This window comes from Aythya ferina, assembly GCF_964211825.1.
Source record: "Aythya ferina genome assembly, chromosome: 24".
Lineage (NCBI taxonomy): Eukaryota > Metazoa > Chordata > Aves > Anseriformes > Anatidae > Aythya > Aythya ferina.
This window is the reverse complement of record NC_140322.1, coordinates 1,854,620-1,873,035: the sequence shown is the minus strand read 5'-3', so window position 1 is coordinate 1,873,035 and position 18,416 is coordinate 1,854,620. Positions and strand designations below refer to the sequence as shown.

Below are 18,416 nucleotides of genomic sequence, written 5' to 3'. Positions count from 1 at the left end.
TTGTTCAATACCAACAGGCATGAGAGCGATAGGAGGGCGATGCAGGCATCTGCTTCTGGGGAGGGTAAAAACTTCTGATCTAACGCTGCCCAAATGTGCTACAGCTGAAGTACCCTCCCCTGGTGGACTCACACTAATACAGTTTTGCAGCAGTCTCTGGGGATGTGTAAGGGCTCTAAACAGCACGCCTCCCCCAGCAGGCTGCAACCTTGGCCCTTGTAAAAGCACAGAGCACATCTGCCTGCGAGGATGCAGCTGGCTGCCGCCACCGGACACATCTGCTGCTCCGTCACCACCAGGCTCCCCAGGTGCTACAGCTCCTCCGACAGCCCAGCACGAGGGGCTGTCATGCCATCGTCGCAGAAGGACCTCCTCATATCCACCCCGATGCTCGCATCTTCAAATCCCCCCTCGCACAACCCCAAACTGCCACGCTGCCTTCCGACCTATTTTGTCTAAGGTAACCTGCCCGTGAAACCAAACACAAGTCTAGGAGGTTGTGACTTTGAGGTAATTAAGCAAATCTTCGTAGTCCCTAAACGACTAATTTAATAAGAGCTCTCCTGCATTGAAACCACTACCTGTAGAGGTCAGGAGGATATTTTTCTTCTCTTGGGAGGAGGGATAGAAAAAGAAGTTCAGCAACCTCCTGAAAATTACAGTTTTCTTTATATTCTCTCCAGGATTATTGTGGTTTCATACCAAAGACTTTTTATCAGGCCTGCATTTCTTCAGTGAAGATGACCATTTTATTGAACAATTATTCTCCTTGCAGGAAAAAAAAGGGCCGGAAAAGCCCAAGCTGACACAGCTATTTAAGATGTATTTCTGTAAAACATTTACATGCGGAGTCTGAAGTGTGTGCTCAAGTCCACTCCTGCTCCACGGTGGCTGTGCATTACCAGCCAGCAAACTCAAGTGGAACGTAACAGATGAGCCTGAAGATATTAATGACTAACAGGTCAGATCCCCGTCCTCCCTAAGCTGCATTTCCCCTGAAAATGAGGCCGGCTTGTTCCAGCTGAGGACTCGTCCTGTGCTTTCCTGCTGAAGCAGCGCCGTGGAGCGGTCTCCTCTGGCACCAGTGCTCTTCTCGGGAGAGGTGGCGGGATGGAGATGCCACATTCAGCAGTGATCTCTTGCTTTGCCATTTCCCTCGACTGTAACTGTTGTAGCTTTGAGCTCCGAGGGCTGAAATGAAGCAATGCTCTGTTATTTCTCCCCTGACTATGCTGCAGCCTCAGCTAGAGACAGCACCGAGTGGGACCGCATCAGGGTGGCGGCGCTGTTTGTGTTCACAGATGCATTGCTCTGCCGAGCTTGTTGCCACAGACTCCACCCGGGAGATACACAGAAATTACAGGCAAATAGGAAAAAAATATCTTGATGTATTGAGTTGCTGGAGGGAGGCAGCTTCAGAGGGCCTGCGAGACCAAACAGCAGCAGCAGCCCCAGGGTGAGCACCGTGCTCAGCTCCAAGAGCCCACGAAGGCTTCGCGCAGCTGGAGGAGGCATCGCCACATCTGGGGCAATGGCGTGGCTACACAAACCCCTCGAGGACACGGGGGAACCACAGATCATGAAGCTGACCGAGGGTAGCAGGGCTGGCAGAGCATGAGGTTTGGTGTTTGTGGAGGGTGAAAGCCTCGGGCTGCTGGGAAGCACTGCCTGGGATGGGGGAGCCACTGGAGGAGTCATCCCCATCAGCCTGCAAAACTGCATCTGAAACAATTAGTTAATTTAGCAGAATATGGGAGGCAAGATGAGATTAAGCCAAGACCTGTTGTGGTCACCCAGCGAGGTACTGGTAGAGCTGGGAAAAGAACCAAGTTTCCCAAATCCTTACATCTCTCCTAAACTGTAAACCATAATCCCTGCTAAACAGGTGGTGCAAAACCTTACTCAGTCCTGCGACACTTTAAACGTTGGGAGAAATTATTTATCGTTGAGCTTATTGTACAAGCTGGCATGATTTATTTAAACATTTGCCAATAAACACCAGAATGGGAGGCTGTTTTTCCAGCATTCCCACAGCGGAGTACTAGAAGAAACAATAACAGGCCTTGTGATTGTTACTGTGGGACTTCTCCTGCCAATTACACTGAGTTATAAGTTCCAGTTATGGGACATAAAATAATTAATTTCATAAGGTCCAAGAAGAAACGCTTGCTCTGTATGAAGAATCTACTTCCCCTGGCTTTTTATGCCAACACCACGTATAATGATGAGAGTTTTAAAAAAAACAAACATGCTATTGCAGATTCCATGTAACAATATTTCATTGCTTTTCCTGCTTGCCACAGTCTCGGTAACAAACACAAAGACTCGTCTGCAGGGTCACAGAAGCCAGGTTGACGGCTCCATCCTGTCCACAGCCCCGGAGCAGGAAAAGAAATCCCATTCAGAAGAGCACAGCACGAAGGCGAGGTGCGTTTAGCAAAACCTTTTGGAAACTTGTCATATGAGCTTCAGCTTAATGAAAATAAAAATCAAATTAAAGATCTCCAAGTTCTTCCTTGGGATTTTTCAAGTGATGAGATTTAATTAAAAGCAAGCAAGCAAACAAAATCACACATCATTGTACGGGCTAGAAGAATGAGCCAGGAACTGAATTGCAGTCAAGTCAATGTGCAAGGAGACTGGAAGAAGAAAACAAGAAAGAGAAGTAGAAAAAGCTTTGTCTGGACGTCTTCCAAGCAGGCAGAAATGCATCTTCTGTTGTTCCACCCACACACAGGTCACTGATATCTGATGCATCTAAGGATAAATGTGGATTTCTGAGATCCCCGGGTAGACAGGAACAGGGTGCCCTGGTGAGGTTACATTTCTCTCGTGGCCCAAGGGCATCATCTGGCAAGCCTGGTCAGAAAAGCTTGTGGTACCCCTTAGGGCTGGAGTAGTCTCCTCCTGCCCCTCTGCTTTAGCTCCATCTGATGGAGCACAGGCAGCGTTTCCACTCAGGAGGGAGGAATTTCAACCCCAGCACAGGCCTGTGCAGTTAAAGGCTGTGTTAAGTTAAAGGCTCCAGTATGTGCACAAGCAGCAGGGAATGAAGTTGCCCAATTCCCCGATTCTTGAATGACTTTTTTTTTTTTTTTTTTTTTTTTGTACACTGGAAGCGTATTTTCATTATACTTATGTGCTGTAAAAACAACTCCTACAGAAACAAAAAATAAAATAACCCCCCAGACTCCATCTGAATACTTTCAGCCCTCAGTAAAGATCTGAAATTTGTCGATGAAGGATTAGATTATGTTTTGGATCCAAATGAGGTTGCATTTGCTACTAAAGCCAAAAAATAAGCTCTTATTCCAAAACCACAGGATAAACAGAAGCCTTTCTATCATCATGGAGCATTCTTCAGTTTGATGTTCCTTTCAGAGCACAGTCCCTCTCATGCATAAATGCCATGGTAGGATAAGGATTCAGGAGTGGCGGGTTAATGTAATAATGTTCTGCAAAACGAGAAAAATAATCAAATAAACCCTGAAATGGAAATGCTGGCATTCATTCCCAACAGTGCAGTGTCAAAAAGGAGATTATAATTACCTCTAAGCCTCACAACAGCAAATGCACTTTCCCAGGGGAGCCTTACCTCCAGAAATTAAAAATATCCTAATTTACAAGCATTGGCTCCATTAAGCCCCATAGAACTACTGCCACAATCCTGTAAATTTTAAAGCCCTATAATCCCCCACACAGACCTCGCAGCACTTGTGTGTGGTCTCTCCAGCTGATTAGAAGTAAGAGCTCTGTATTTAAGTGCAATTCTTCCACTCTAAGCGGGGTATGATAAGCAGGAATGACAGATGACTGTAGATACTACGTGAGCCCTCAATTGGAGCATCTCGAAGCATATTTCAGCCATTACAGAAAACAAGATAATAATCCCCTTTAGAGCAGACACCCACAGCAGATCCCATTTTCCATGGGCAGAGTGCTGGGCCTCAGCTCTGACTACTGAACATACCAGGTGAGTCTGGAATCTTTTTGGGCACGAGGCTGACACTATGCACGTGGGTCTATGTACTGGTTCTGGTGGGGAGGCTTCCCAGTAACTCCACTCATATTCTGCAGTTGCCCTGTAGCATTCAGCAGCCCCAAGAATTAGCAATTTCCTTCTTTGAAAAGAGAAAAAAAAAAAAAAAAAGGAAAAAAAAAGTGGATTTAGTTACTTTATCACTTGCCATTAAGACCAGGGCCAAAAAATCCCTGCAAGCAAAAAGCCCCTGCACAACACCACTCTATCTCTTGCTCTTGCCCCAGAAAGAAGCCAGTTGTCCCACACTGTCCCCAGAGCAGCAAGATTAAAAGCTGCAGAAGAGGCACAGACCCTGGGGAGGTCAGGGGACCCCCGCACAGCAGTACCCTTTGAGAGGAGCCCCTTGGGCAGGAGCAGGTTAAGGTGCCCCTACGGGATCTTCTAACCAGCAGCAAAGACCTCCAGGTAGTGTAGCTGATTGAGATGATGCAATTTTCCCAAGAAACCATCTGATGAATATTTTACTTTGCTGCCATCCATGGGGAGCTGCTCGGGTTTACCTCCAGACTGCAGACGTTCAGACAGGATTTGCATGTCATCCTGTGGCTCTTCCTTCTCCTTTGACTCGATGCCAAGCACGGCCACAGCACCGATACATCAGCATTTACAAAGGCTTTTTGCCAGCTCCTTTAATGAACGTGCCAGGGTGCATTTCCAGGCCTGTGACTCCCCTTCAGTCCCTGGGGTTTCCGGGGGGCTGGCCGGTGGCTATGATCTCATTGGTGTGCACACTCATTCAACCGCCAAATCTTATGCTGCTCTTTTAATTGCAAAATAACAAATGCACATTAAGAGTTTGAGTCATCTGTTAGTCAGCTTCCTGCTGCACACCCAGGGCGCAGGGAGGACTCAGACTCAAGGCAGGCTCAACCCCTGCAGAGTTTACTTAATTTAAAGGAAGAGGGCACGATCCATCAGCAATCAATAACATGGAAAGAGACAACAACTATCTACCTCTGCCTCTGGAATCCACTGCGTGAAACCGCGACGGTGCCAGGCAGCCGATGGCAGCAGCGGGACCCGACGGGATCCCTCCTGTCGGTGCTGAGCCAGCAGCCATCGCGGGTATCTCGATCCAATTACACAAGTTGGGGGATGAGTGAACAGAATGGAGAAGCCCTGAATGGGGAGCAGGAAAGGAAGGTGAGATTTCGGTCTAAGAGTCGCTAGAGGAGGAGGATGCGGAGCAGAAGGGTCTCAGCACTGGGTACAAGTTGAAAACAGTGAGAGAAACGGCGCCGAGACAAGGGCGCACAGCACAGCCTTCATTATCGGCATTGATTTGACATGGAAAGTATTTAGCTATGATTGCAGCAGGTGTCGGAACAAACCCCTTCAATTAGATCAAGGCCTTGAGAGACTCTACAGAGAGGATGATAAAATCAGGCGAGCCGTTTCATGCCAGATCCGTCTGAATCTGGCTCTGCTGGGCCTCAAGCTTTGGCAGATCTCAGCTCATCCAACTTATTTTGTGCTTTATTCAAAGACATACTCCCTCCTATTGCTTTGCTTCTTCGCCACAGAATTGCTAACATTTAGAAAACAACCAGCTGTAGCAAAACTTCTGCTTCCTCAGCTTCCTACTTATTACCCCTTCTTTAAGTCTTCAGGCATTTGACAAATAAAAATCCCGCTTTTTCCACAGAGCTCTATGTCCTACACCCACCAACAAACTAAAATAGCCATTTTCTTATATTAAAACAAAAGTTTAATCAAATAGCCTTTTTTCTAGATGCCTGCTCACGCTCTGCAGTATGAAATTAATTCCAGAGAGAGTTTTGCTGAACTCCAAGGCCTGACAAACTTTTCATTCTGTAATCATTTTTCAGAGGAATGGAAAACAAAATACATAAAATAGACAAATGGAAATATCACTAATCCCATCATGGCTGCAGAGGAAAGAGTAATAAAGAGAAATATGACGGAGTGGAATTTTTCTGCAATGACTCTGCCCGAGTTCTTTATCTCCTGAGGCGCACAGACCACTGCCTCACCTGGGGAGAGCAAGGCAGCCCTGCCGATGGCAGCAGTCCCTGTTCCTGCGAGCAAAAGCTCTGCTGCTGACTTCCAGGGGCTTTTACTGCCCCTTACATCTTGGATTTAAGAAGCAGAACAACAGAAAGTAGAGAGAAACAGTGGAAGCTGTCAGCGCTACTCTGAATACATGAAGATTTGTGGGTTTAATTATAAGAAGGTTTTTTGTTAATATTAGGAAGATAATTGCCAACTTCGATGGCAATGAAAAGCTTTACCAGCATTAAAAGGCGTTGCACCGAATGTTAGTACTCGCTTAGCAGCACAGATCTTGTGTTAGATGCTTACATGTCATTTAAAGAATGCGTAGTAGTACTGGACTTAAACATATGCTTAACTGTAAGCAACATGCTGAAATGCTTTGATGAATTGAAGCTCTGCAGAAAGAATATCATCTATCCTTTCCTGACGGAGACTCATTAAAACATTATCGATTCAGCTGCAACCACGAACCACCGATAAATCAGCCCCATGATTATGCCGTGTTCCATCTCCACCGCGAGGAGACTGGATTTCCTCGCTGCAGTCTGTGGCTAGCAGACCAACTACACTGCAAGGAAACAGGGGAAGAAAAAAAGATCATAAAGTGAGTTTTATAAGAGATCCAATCCCGTCAGCAAACTTCTGATGGCCACCAATTGCAGCTCTCTGTGTGTGTCGTGCTCTTCTTTCTGCAGCCCCTCCTCGTCCCAGCCCCCAGACATCACCTACCAGATCAACCAGACCTTTATCGACAGGTTTGGGAAGTGCTTGCTATCTTTCTTTGGGGAATGTTTGAAACCTTTGAAAGAAAAGTCTTTCATTTTATTTTCTAGGCCTTTCTCATTTAAGAATATTTGTTCCAGCAGTTAGAAAATGAATGTTTCACCTGTTGCAAGAGGAAAAAAGTAGTAACACTTGCTCTGGAAAGTAGCTAAAAGTCTCCCATGAGCCCAAATGATTTATTCCCTTTGTGGTCCCTCAGACTCCTCTTCTATTAAAAAATGGGTGAAGTTTAGCCCTCCGAAAATAAATTGCTGACAACTTTCTCCTATGATGTATATCTCCAGAGGTTTTGTTGGCAACTGATAGTCGCTGCTCTGCACATCTGTACTAAATACTGTCTGCCGGCCATAAATCCTCCCTGCTCCCTCGAGCCATGTATGCCTCTCGTCCCATATATATTCCGAATGGAAATGAAAGCCAGCTGGAGAGCCGGGGGGGAGAGGGGAATTAAGCAGGCAGACATCCATTTCACAGCCAGCAACAGAAACCCAGCACTCCACTAAACCTGCAGCTAATGAGGGATGCTAAGCAGAGAGACTGCACGAGCTTATTGATGATTTGGGATGACCATCAGAAAGCCCAGACATTAAAATCACTTTAATTACAGCTTCACACGTGCAGGTTAAACCTCCTCTAGATTTCACCATCATCTCACTTCGTCCCCTCTGCCCTCACCCTTCATGACTGCAGGTAAAAGAAAAGTTATTTTCGATGCAAAAGGAAGAAAAATCAGCAACACCGCCAAGCAAAACCTCTAAATTCCAAGCTCAGAAAGCTCAAAACTCCTTTTGTTCTTTTGAGGAGGGCAGGAAAAGAAGCAATGCATGAAAAATGGAACAAGGAATGGGTATTTATATCCGCAAGGCCAAGGCAAAGGAACAACTCCTTGATAACAGCTGCCCTGCCACCAGCCTGGGAGATCTCAAAGAGAAAGATGAAAGTAGGGCATGATCTAACCAGCTCCATTCATGCAGAGTAGGAATCTTGCTCCTCTCATCCGAGATGCAGTATTTGGCAAGCACAATCCTTGTTAGCTTGATGGGAATCTCATGAGCTTGAAAGAAACCTGGGGTCTAAGGGTCTTTGGCATCTGGAAGTGGGAAGAGCATCCATCACATCTATAGATTTTTAGCTAACCCGCAACCATCATTTCAATTTTCTTTCTTGTTAGCAGTCAGTACTTCTGAAGATAAAAGAGAAACCAGCAAGGCGCACATCGGAATGCCTGACACTTCTTCTGATTGCTGTTTTTGACACGAGCAGCCCGAGTTACCAGTTCTGATCATCTTGTCCCACCTCTGGGAGGGCTGGCAGCTTTGCTGCAGTCACCCCCTTCAGAAGGGAAGCATCGTTCTCACTTAACTGCTGAAAAGTCAGCAGTAACTCACTCATCCACCGTGCTATAATTCCTTCCCAATGGTTTAGACTCCCAAACTCAACGCAACTGTGAGCCATGGCTCAGGGAGGCATCACCCGTCCTGCAGATGCAAACCACGAATAAAAAGTTTCCACCTCTGAGTTTATTTCAAGGAAAATATTTTGCTCTCACGTAGAGTCATTCTTCCAGAAAGCAGACACAATGAGGACATGAAACAGCAGGGAAGGGGAGTTATTTAGAGTATAGCAGGAATAATAACATTAAAACAAATAATGGAAAACGTAAACAGACTATTAGGGAGGGTGTCTACCACGGAACCTGTGCTGAGCTCAGCCACTCTCGGATCTGGAAAACACTCCCCAACGTGGCAGCTTGTCCTGCCCTAAAAAATGTCAAGACTGCCCTGGTTCCTATACACGCAGAGTTAATCTCCCCATTATTTGTTTTTAAGTGAATGGTTCCTTGCTTTCTTACCTGCAAGCTCTGAAACAATTTCCAGAAATAGTTGCCCCAGGAATATAAAACAAAGACATTTGTGCAGAAAGAATGACAAGGATTAAGTTTTGTTTTTATGTTTCCTTCCTCTCAGGTAATTTTTATGCCAAGAAAAGATGCAGATACATAAGGAGAAGAATACGACTCCACAATAAAACAATAGATAGAATCAAGCCATTTAAGAAGCAATAGCAATTTTAGGAAGAAAAAAACAACTTAAAACATAAATAGTTATAGCATGAGAACATACCAAGGAAGCATATGGTACAGTCTATTTTACTAATTAGCTTCCAGACCCAGTTGTGGAAATTTGAGGTGATAAACAGCATTTTCCTTGTAGGATCTAAAGTGTTTGAAAAACTGTAAGAGAAGTGAGTAATTGCAGAAGAATATTCTTAAGGAGACCTGAAGTTACTGACTATATTTCAGTACAGTGTAATTTTTATTTCTTTAAGTACTGAGAAGTAATGGCCTATATTACTTCACATATGAAGGGTTAGAATTTATCTCCTTCTAATTTGAACTAGCAGTTTTAGTGTGTGTTTTTTTTGTTTTTAATTCTCTTTTGCCCATACATTGCCTGGTGACGTTCCCAAATACGTGCTCTCCTGTTGGACAGGCATGAATTTGGGAGGTCCACAGGCATCCTGTCATCCACAGACAGGCGCCTGCTTTCTAACCATCTATATCTGGATGCACCCAGCACATTTCATAAGCTCTCTGATCAGCTTGCAAGTATTAATCAATCTTCACCTCCTGTTTTGCAGAACAGATAAAACAAAACGCTGCTAGGCCCATTTATATCTGGAATCACAGATGGTATGTGACTTAGCAGGAGAGCTAGCAACCGAACCGAGTCTCCCAAACATCCATTATGTAAAGAGGGTAAAGGATACGCAGTGTCAAAGTGCTCGCTCCCAAATTCATTGCTGTGCCTGGCACATAAACTTTGCGGAGGCAAGAGGGAGCAGAATTGTTCACAACTGTTCATTTCCAGCACAGAGGCACAGAGATCTCCACGGTTTTAGTGCTTACCTACAGAACTTCCTGCAATTTATCACAAAAAAATCAAAACAGCACTTTCAGGGCAAAATGGCAGTTCTGCATTATAAAGAATTTATTTCTTTTTCTATCGGAATACGCAGGATAAAAGGAACTGTTTTGACATTGGCACAGACAGGCGTTTTGAATAACTTGGAAACAAATAACCGGTTTCTTTCCTGTACATCGTGAAACACTGGGGGGAGAACAGAAATGCCAGGAGAAGAAAAGCCAAATCTCAGGACTCTTTGTAGAAATGGCACTTCTGTCCTCTGTGCAGCTCTAGCATTAAGCTATCTCCAGCTCCTCTTGGCTGGGAAGTGCTCAGCAATGCTCACAGCACATCGCAGCAGCCTCAGTGCTCAGAGCACGAGAGGGGAATGGCCTTGGATCCCTGTGAAACCAGGTGCTTCAGGCAATTTATTGCATTTCAAGGAGATGAAACTAACAACAACAACAAAAAAAATCAATGAGTTTAATTTGAAAAATGGTCACAAGTCATAAATCCCAGCTTGCGTCACAGAAGTTGGGCTCAAAGTCTCCGCTCTCTCTCCAGATGCCCGGGTGTTGGGCTCCTCCAATTTCAAACGTATTTTAAAAGAAAACCAGAGCAAAAAAAAGGCTGGTGTCTGTATGCAGCACCCTGCTTTTGCTGTGCTTAAGACGAGGAGAAGCAGATGGGGCAGGAATACCATCTCCCCTCCCTCTAGAGCCCATCCTGCAGCAGCACGTCCCCCGCAGGGGATGCTGCTTTGCCCAGCTGAGTCGCTACCAGAGACATTGCTAACAGACCTTCTCTCCGCTGCAGCTCTCAGCCCATACTGCTCTGCATTACCTTGCTCAAAGACATTCATTCCCTGCAGCAATATCCCCCAGACCAAGAGGAACATCTGCCAAAATATTTCAGCAGCCCTTCCAACAAGCATTCATGAGCCATTCTGGTACAAATGCACGCACCTGGAACCATTCCTGTTTTACCTTTTTTTTTTCCCAACCAGATACAAAATACTGAACAGCTGTATTTTATGGGGTTTAAGCTCTATCAGTAGTGCTGAATTTATTTGTTTGCACTGCAGCAGGAGCTCGGTTATGTTTCTCAATCCACTTTAGAAAGAGAGTAGAAAACTGCCCGGGTGCCACTGGGCAAATTCCCCGGTCTGCAGGCAGAACACCCGACTTTATTAACTACCTGCAATAAGTACAAGGTTAAATCCTGCTGCTTCTCTCGCTGCATCTCCCCCGAGTGCTCCTGCAGTGCAGATCAAGGAGGGAGGCACAGCTTGTTTACGGCCACCCAGCCAGGGCGCTGCGCTCACACCATCAGGGGACCCAAGAGGACCACAGAGGGTCAACAGGGAGAAAATCACCTCTCAAGTTTAACCAAAAAAAATATTTACACAAATTTACACATTGCAACTACGGAGCAAGAGGAATAAAGCAGCAGATGGAAGCAAGGGATCAAAGGGGCTGTGCTGCAGATGCTGGTTCCAGCAAGCGCAATGGCAGGAGGGGTCACTCAGCACCTTTAGGCTGGGTAAGGAGGGACCTGAAACTTGTGAAAGCACAGCAGCCATCCTAATACGGAACAAATGCCTGTTCAGCATTTGGATGAGATATCTCAAAAGCCCCCACTTTGAAGATACCTAGGGAAAGGAAACAGCAATGTGGTTCTTGGAGCGGCTCAGCTTTATTCTTTCTGATGTTGTTGCAGCAGCAGCAATTGCAAGATCTGTTCAAGAGCCACATTTAATCATGCAGAAAATGCAAAAAACCTTCAGAACTACTGATGGATCTGTATGCAATATCTGGTCCCAAATAAACGCCTTCTCCAGCACTAAAGCAATGTCTCTTGCACCAGAGCACTGCCAGTGAACTGACCAGGAGCAGATCCCACCACCAAGGTGGCTGCCTTGCTTCTGGCATCCCCCGAGCCTCCCATCTCAGTTCCTAGATGCCTTTGTTGTACTCCATCATGTTCAGGATGTGTCCACTCCAGCAAGGCTGCGGACCACTTTCCTTCTTCTCAGACGTGTTGCTAAATTCTCAACAATTTCCTTATTAAAAGCTGCCTGGAGGTTACTCACAAGGCAATGCAGCTCCCTCGGGCACGGAAAGGAAAAGCACCGCTGTGCAAGTCGTGGGTGCTCAGCACCAACTTCCACTGCAGACGTGCTGAGTTTGAAGCTTCTTGGTTTAGGCTGAGCTCGGCTCGCAGGTCATTCACCTTGGGGCTCTCTGAACAGGAGCAAATAGTGCCCAACAGGCACAGACTAACAGCCCCTCTCACCCCTCCAGGAGCCCAGTCCAGCCTCTTACCCCCAGCCACGAGGACAGTGGGTCTGTTTATAGCTCTGATAGGTCTTACAGGGCTGATTGCTTCTGTCTTCGCGCCCCCCTTTCCCCATTACATCACGTCTAGGGCTTGATTTCAATCACAGACCTATTTTCATACAGCCCTGGCTATTTTTAGGGCTAAGTAAGTAACCGGCTCATAAATAGCTTCTGGATTCCTAACGGCTCCTATTGCTATTATTTGCCCTACTTCTCTCCTCTGAAACTTCTCCACGTCCCTGGTGTCAACGTGGCACGCTGCCGTCTGCCCCGAAGGGTTCTGCAGCAACACGAGCCTCGTTCAAGGGAAAGGGACGGAGAAGAAGCAGGTTGCTGCAAATTGCCTCTGCAAACAATCCAACGGTACTTAGGCATGCATATTAGGGGTGCTGCGCGACAACTTAATTTCACACTGGTCATGATTAGGCCTGGTAGGAAAATTGATTTCTCTCACTCCACTGCCCACATTCCAGTTCAGAACAAAACACCAAAACTTTTCACAAAAGCCAATTTTAAAGAGAGATTAATTTCAATTGATAGTGTTTTCTTTTTCTTGCCTTTTTTTTTTTTTTTTTTAAGCTAATCAAAAACTTCCTCCTAATTAAAACTGTATGCAAACAGAAGAGTGGAGAAATCTAACTGCTGTCCTCTCTTTATGCTTCCCACTCGGATGGATTTACAACATCGCTCAGCTCAGGAGAGGCTGCAGAGGATGTGCTGCTCAATAAAGGGGTGTAGAATAATCTCCTGCAGGGTTATGAACTGCGAGCAGCACGAAGCAGGGGTGGGAGAAGGAGGGAGCTGTGTAATTACTGTTGGGCAGCCCTCACAAGTATTAATCAAAGGCACAAGATGGTGTTAGGGTTGGCTGAGAGCCAGCGCCTTTGACTCAGGCTGACGCTGCACAGGTTCGTTTTGAAGCAGCTCAGGGCAGCCACATTTCACCTGCTGGGCTCCAGTTTCCCACCTGGAAAACAGGGACAGCAACCTCTCCGTACCAACACAGGGAGGAAAACTGCCCCGGCTGATGCATGGCACCCAGGGGAAGCTTTCTCAGTCTAGGCTGGACCACGTTTAGCCCACAGCCCACTCAAATCCAGCGCCAAGCTGAGCATCTCCCAGAATAATCCCCTCAAACACCCCATGGTCCTGCTGCAGCACCATTTATAGCCCTGGTACCAAGCTCAGTGATCACACCGCTTATTTGGAAGTCAACCCTGCTTAAAGAAATCCAGCTCAAACCCAGCTTGACCCCCAAAGAGGGTGAGAAGAGATCTGGCTTCCTCAACCCCGAGGCCTTCGGGGCACTTTGAAAGCTTTAAACATTGCAAAATAGAACAAGCAGCAGCCAGGCCAGGAGGAAAACTTTGTTAATAACGGTGACAGTAATAAAAGTGGGGAATGAATTTGCTGCTTTGCACTACATGCTTGATTTGAGTTAATCTTATTTGCTTTCTGAGTGTGTTTCAGGTATTCAATAACGTGGAAGCAGCGACAGGTTCGTGGGGGCCCCGCGGGGAAATCCTGGGCTGCCAACGAAGCACTCCAGCAGCCCCGCTGCAACAACAGCTTGTGCAGGCTGCATTGGGCTCCTTCCAACCCTTTAGGGGGCTTTTTGTGCTGGGGCTGGCAGGGGGGTGCTCCTAGGGGTGCAGCCCCCCAGCTGGGGAGGATTTGGGGTGGGCTGCAGCTTTCCCCCGCTGCAATGCTGCACCAGGAACCCGCAGCAGAGCACAGACAGCGCTGGGCCTTGGGACCCCCCAGCTGCCTCAGTCAGACTGACACCATTTCACAAACCGTACCTAACGGGTGGCCGTGCAGAGCAGAGGAAAAAGTCAGGGCCGTGACATCTACAGCAACACTTTCAGGGCTGTGTGAAGTATGCACAATTGCTATTATGTCTAATCTAAGCTCCCTGTCCCAGAAAAAAGGTTATCAACAGCTTCCCAGGTGACCTTATTTGTATATTTATTCTTAAATATGCAGCACTCTCCTTGAGAGGTGGCAAGAGACATTTTATTTGGCATTCTCCTTCAGCTGAGAAGGATTGCTCTATGGTTTGCAACTTACTGTAGATGTTTGCTTGTCAGCAAAGGCTACAAACCTATTTTAATTAAAGCAGAGCTGGGGACTGACAGCTGAACTGTGCTGCTTTAAAAAGAAGTGCTGAAAAGAGCCTGGAATAGGTTTTAAGTTTCTACAATAGCCCCATGTTTTATATCAAAGGGAAATAGGAACATCCTTCAATTGCATTTTGCACAGTTACCAAAGGACAATGGACTAAAAGGCAGAAGGTTTAGGATAACTCCACTTCGTATTAGCTCTCTTGCAGCGTTTGTTTTATCAGCAAGATGCCGAAGGCTCCTTACACTCGTGTCACGTCTTCCAGAAGCACTCCCTCCTCCCCATCTTTCAGAACCAAAGTGCAAGGGGGTGGAAAAAGAAAACTGTTTCAATTCGATATGCCTGAATTAAATTTGGGCATTTTGACTTGGACACTCTCTGCTGCAAGACCCACCGCCCAGGAGCACAGTCAGCATCCCAGCAGCAGAAACCAGACCACAGACTAAAGCTGGCTCCACGTGTGTTAGTTTAGCCACAGCTGCTTCTACAAAAGCAGCCTGCAACAGCTCTCCAAGTACAATGTAATTGAAACATAAAAACACCCTTCAGATTTTTTTTATAGCATATACAAATATTGTTTCTCCTTCTGGAACATTTGAACATTCAGAACGAGAGCGTGGATCAATAATTCTTCTATTAGATAATTGAAACCTGCTCCTTGATTTACACTAATGCACTTGTTAAGCAATAAGTAACCGGGCTGTGGGCAGGGCTGCACGGCCGAAGCAGGGGGTTGATGAATGGGCCAGGGGAAGGTGAGGGCCCAGCTCCAGTCCTGCTACGCTCCATCAGATGGCTTCACTCACCGACCCCTGCCTGTGGCTTACCATCAGCAAGAGCCTCGCTGTCAATAAGGCATTGAACATGCCCTGGCATCACTCCTGGTTTTAAAGGATCAATCTCTCTGCTCGGATTAAACGCAGCTCTTTAGGCTCCTGCCAGTGACAGCAGTGGCTCAGAGCAGGGCCCTTCAGGCAGCCCAGCCCTGGGCACATCGGCTGCTGTGTGGATTCCCCTCTCGCTGTCACTGCTGCTGTGCAATCCCGTACAATGGGCAGGCTCCTTGTCCAGCAGTGACACCTTGGTACCGTGGTCATGCAGCTCGAGGTCCCCCAAAACCCAGGGCAGAAGCACGGCCCCGTGCCATGATGGTGTAAAGGGGAGCCTGGGGGAGACGTCGCACCGACACGCCACAAACTGCGCACGCTGCCAAGTCCCAGCACTAAGCCAAACAACTTGGCTCAAAGATAAACACTTCAACATCGACTTGATGTAAATTAACCTGTGAATGCCAGGTTCACTGAGTCTCATGCTGCTGCTGCCCTGCCATCGACGGAGTCACTGCAGCGCTGGCTGTGCGGGTGTCGCTGCTCAGCCCTCGCTCAGCCTCTGCTCAAGGGGGAGAGCTTGGTGGAGTTTCCCCTGACCAATAAATCATTCTTGGCTCAAAGCGTATTGAGAAGTTCAGCTCAATTATACTTTCTTGAGATTTAAGCCCTCGTCAATGGTGTGAGAAGCCAGCCAGCCTTCAGCCTGCTTCTGTTCCAGCACAGGCACAATTAATTCCCATCAGATGGGAAGCAGCAGGATCCATCCTGTACCCATTGCTGTGCTAGGCGGGCAAGGAGCAAACACCTCAAGTGCCATTTTCGGTTGGAACTGCCTGGTAAATCATACACAGGTCCTCAGGAGAAGTCACAAACACAGGACTTTTGCTCACTAGAAGAGGTGGCTGGAAACCTGGTGCTCCCAGGTTTGCCTCATTTGGCCACAACAGGAAAGGAAACCTGGCAGCCCAGCTCACCGCAGCAGAGCGGGCTGAATGATTCACTGGCAGCGAGCAAAAGACCTTCAAAGGATGAGCCCGAGAGGCTCTGGCAAGTGCATCTGCATAAACAAGGTTGCTAAGATCAGCTCCAAAGAGCCACTTGAGCCGTGCGGTTTCACCCAGGCCTTCCCTTTTCCTTGTTTACCCAGCAGTTCGCCTGCAATCAAATTGGATAATGGAGTAAATCCCTTCAATTACATTTGTTAGAGCAGAGGACCGGTGACCTGCAGAGCACAGCTCACCCCTCTGCCCGAGAGCACAGCCTCCCTCTCCTCCCAAGGAAGGCACGCCAATCACCCCCAGCGCAGCAACATAATAAGCACGGGCCAGCAGCTGGGGGAGAGAGGGAGGACAGCGACATTATTTTACTGCCCTCTGACTAATGATGTGCTAACATGCTCAAGCACTAAGGTGAAGCTGCCAAGCAGTCATGGGAAGCGTAATTAATCCCTTGCTTATTAAAGTCGGTGGCATGTTACGGCGATGCTAGCAGCGCTCCGTGAGCAGCGCCGGCGTGCGTCACGCTCCCACCACAGCCCCTCGCTGCAGCGCACCCCGCAGAGAAGGCACTGAAGACTTTAACTCCCAAGCTGTGGTCTTTTATAAAAAAGAAGATGGGTTTGAGACGTGGCAGTGATGTCCAGGATGATCAGCTGAGGGCACATCCATTCCACCCTCCAGAAGAGCTGCACAGCACAAGCAGACCCCATACTCACGCCCACCCCAGCACCCACAACGGGGTCCCCTGCTTCCTAAAGCACGCAGCAAACAGCCCCCAGCCTCCCATACAGGCCTTTTATTGTGTTTCAGCAAATTCACCAAGCATCTTTCCTTACCCTGCTCACCTCACAGCACCTCACCTCCAGCCTGCCCAGCCCCACAGCAATGCCCTACACACCCCATGGGGCCCCAGCCCCAGCTGCCTTGGGGGCTGAAAAGAGGGCAGACTTCCCCAGCACGAGGGAACTGAGCAATTGCACCAGCTTAGATTGCTTTCAGCTAATGCCAAAGCCCAGCTGGACACATTTATTTCAGTCTAGTTCAACTGATTTGGCATATTCTTAAATTTTTTTTTGCACAATTAGGCTTAAAAGAAATTTTGCTTGTGCTTCAGTGACCAGCTACTGTGAGTACACAGGGCCAGGGGAGCTCTCTATATGATTTGCTTCACACCAACTGCAAGTAAACACATCACCATTTTCCCCAGTTTGGATCAGAAGTCAGGATGAGTCCCCACATCCACAGAAACCGGTGGGAAGCCCCCAGCTGGCAGCACAGGCATCACATCTCCGCAAGGCAAAGAGCGAGGTTACCAGGAAAATTAAAAAATGAGAGAGCAGGAAGAGCTGTGGTTTACTTCATGAAGGCACAGATCCTCGAGCATAACGCATGCATTTTAATGAAGGAATCTGCAAGCATGAATAAGCTGCTCTGGGCAGTAACTGAGTGGCTGGCGACAGGAACCATCCCACCAAGGTGCAGTGACGGCATCACGCGGCCAGCCCCAGCCTGCCTGTGGGCATCCCTGCACCCGGGTGTGTGCTCTGTGAGCAGGAAGGGGTGGCTGCAGGAGGGGTGGAAGGCAGCAGAGACATTCCTTTTTGATGAGGATGCATCAGTATTAATTGCTCTCAATATTAACCGGGGCCTGAGCTGGAACGTGTTGATGTGCTGCTCTGAAATGAGCTGGCACAGAAGCAACACGGACACGGGGCCCTGTGCACGGGGCCCCCAGGGCGCAGCCACCTGCTCTGCCCTGCTCCCTTCTCCTCCCCAGAGCACAATCTGCTTCCCAAAGCATGGTGGTGGGAGCAGGGAGCACAGGCATTGTTCCTACAGCTGCAGGTCCTGGGCATTAAAAGGCCTCTCCCGTAAACCCCACAGGGATCAGCACCTCCCTGCTGCCCTTGGCTGGAACAGCAGCCCCACCTTGGCCAGTGGTCTTACCCTGGGGGTCTTTAAACATGTCCAGCTCTTCCTGTTCAGCCCTGTGATGGCTCAGGTGATGGCTTCTTGCCATCCACGTGGATTCAAAGCCTCTGAACCCCAGGGCCAGTTTCTCAGAGCCTGAGATGAGGCAGATTGCACATCAGCTGCTCTAAGCTCGCTGAAGGCTAAATGAACTCCAGTTACATCTCACCTTAACAGCTCCTGCAGAGCTTTGCAACGATGCAGAACAGCTGGGAATGGAAAACATCCTGCTGCTGCCCTTATTCCACATCTCTGTGCTTTACAGAGCTACTGGAGAAGCCAAAATGCAGCTTTGTGCCAGGCACAGCTCTGCTGCCTGCTCTACTTTCCCTTTGCACCAGCCCAATTGGATGAGTTTCCACAAATTCCCCCAGGCACCCAACGTGCAGACAGAATTTGGTTGGTCT

The 18,416-nt window shown here is 47.7% G+C and overlaps 1 long non-coding RNA gene across 3 annotated transcripts in view; it reads right to left on the bottom strand.

Annotated features, from left to right (window-relative positions):
• Positions 1-18,416, bottom strand: part of LOC311423302 — a 58,789-nt gene that overhangs the window by 14,374 nt on the left and 25,999 nt on the right. Inside the window, exons 7-9 of one of the 3 annotated variants that reach the window (XR_014685626.1) lie at positions 4,997-5,161; positions 3,971-4,121; positions 2,262-3,455 (exon numbers count right to left, since the gene is read on the bottom strand). The exons of 1 other annotated variant lie outside the window; for it this stretch is intronic. This is a non-coding gene — a long non-coding RNA (uncharacterized lncRNA). Of the gene's footprint in view, positions 1-2,261; positions 3,456-3,970; positions 4,122-4,996; positions 5,162-18,416 lie in introns of those variants that run through there. One more of the 3 variants, XR_014685623.1, reaches the window with a different exon arrangement.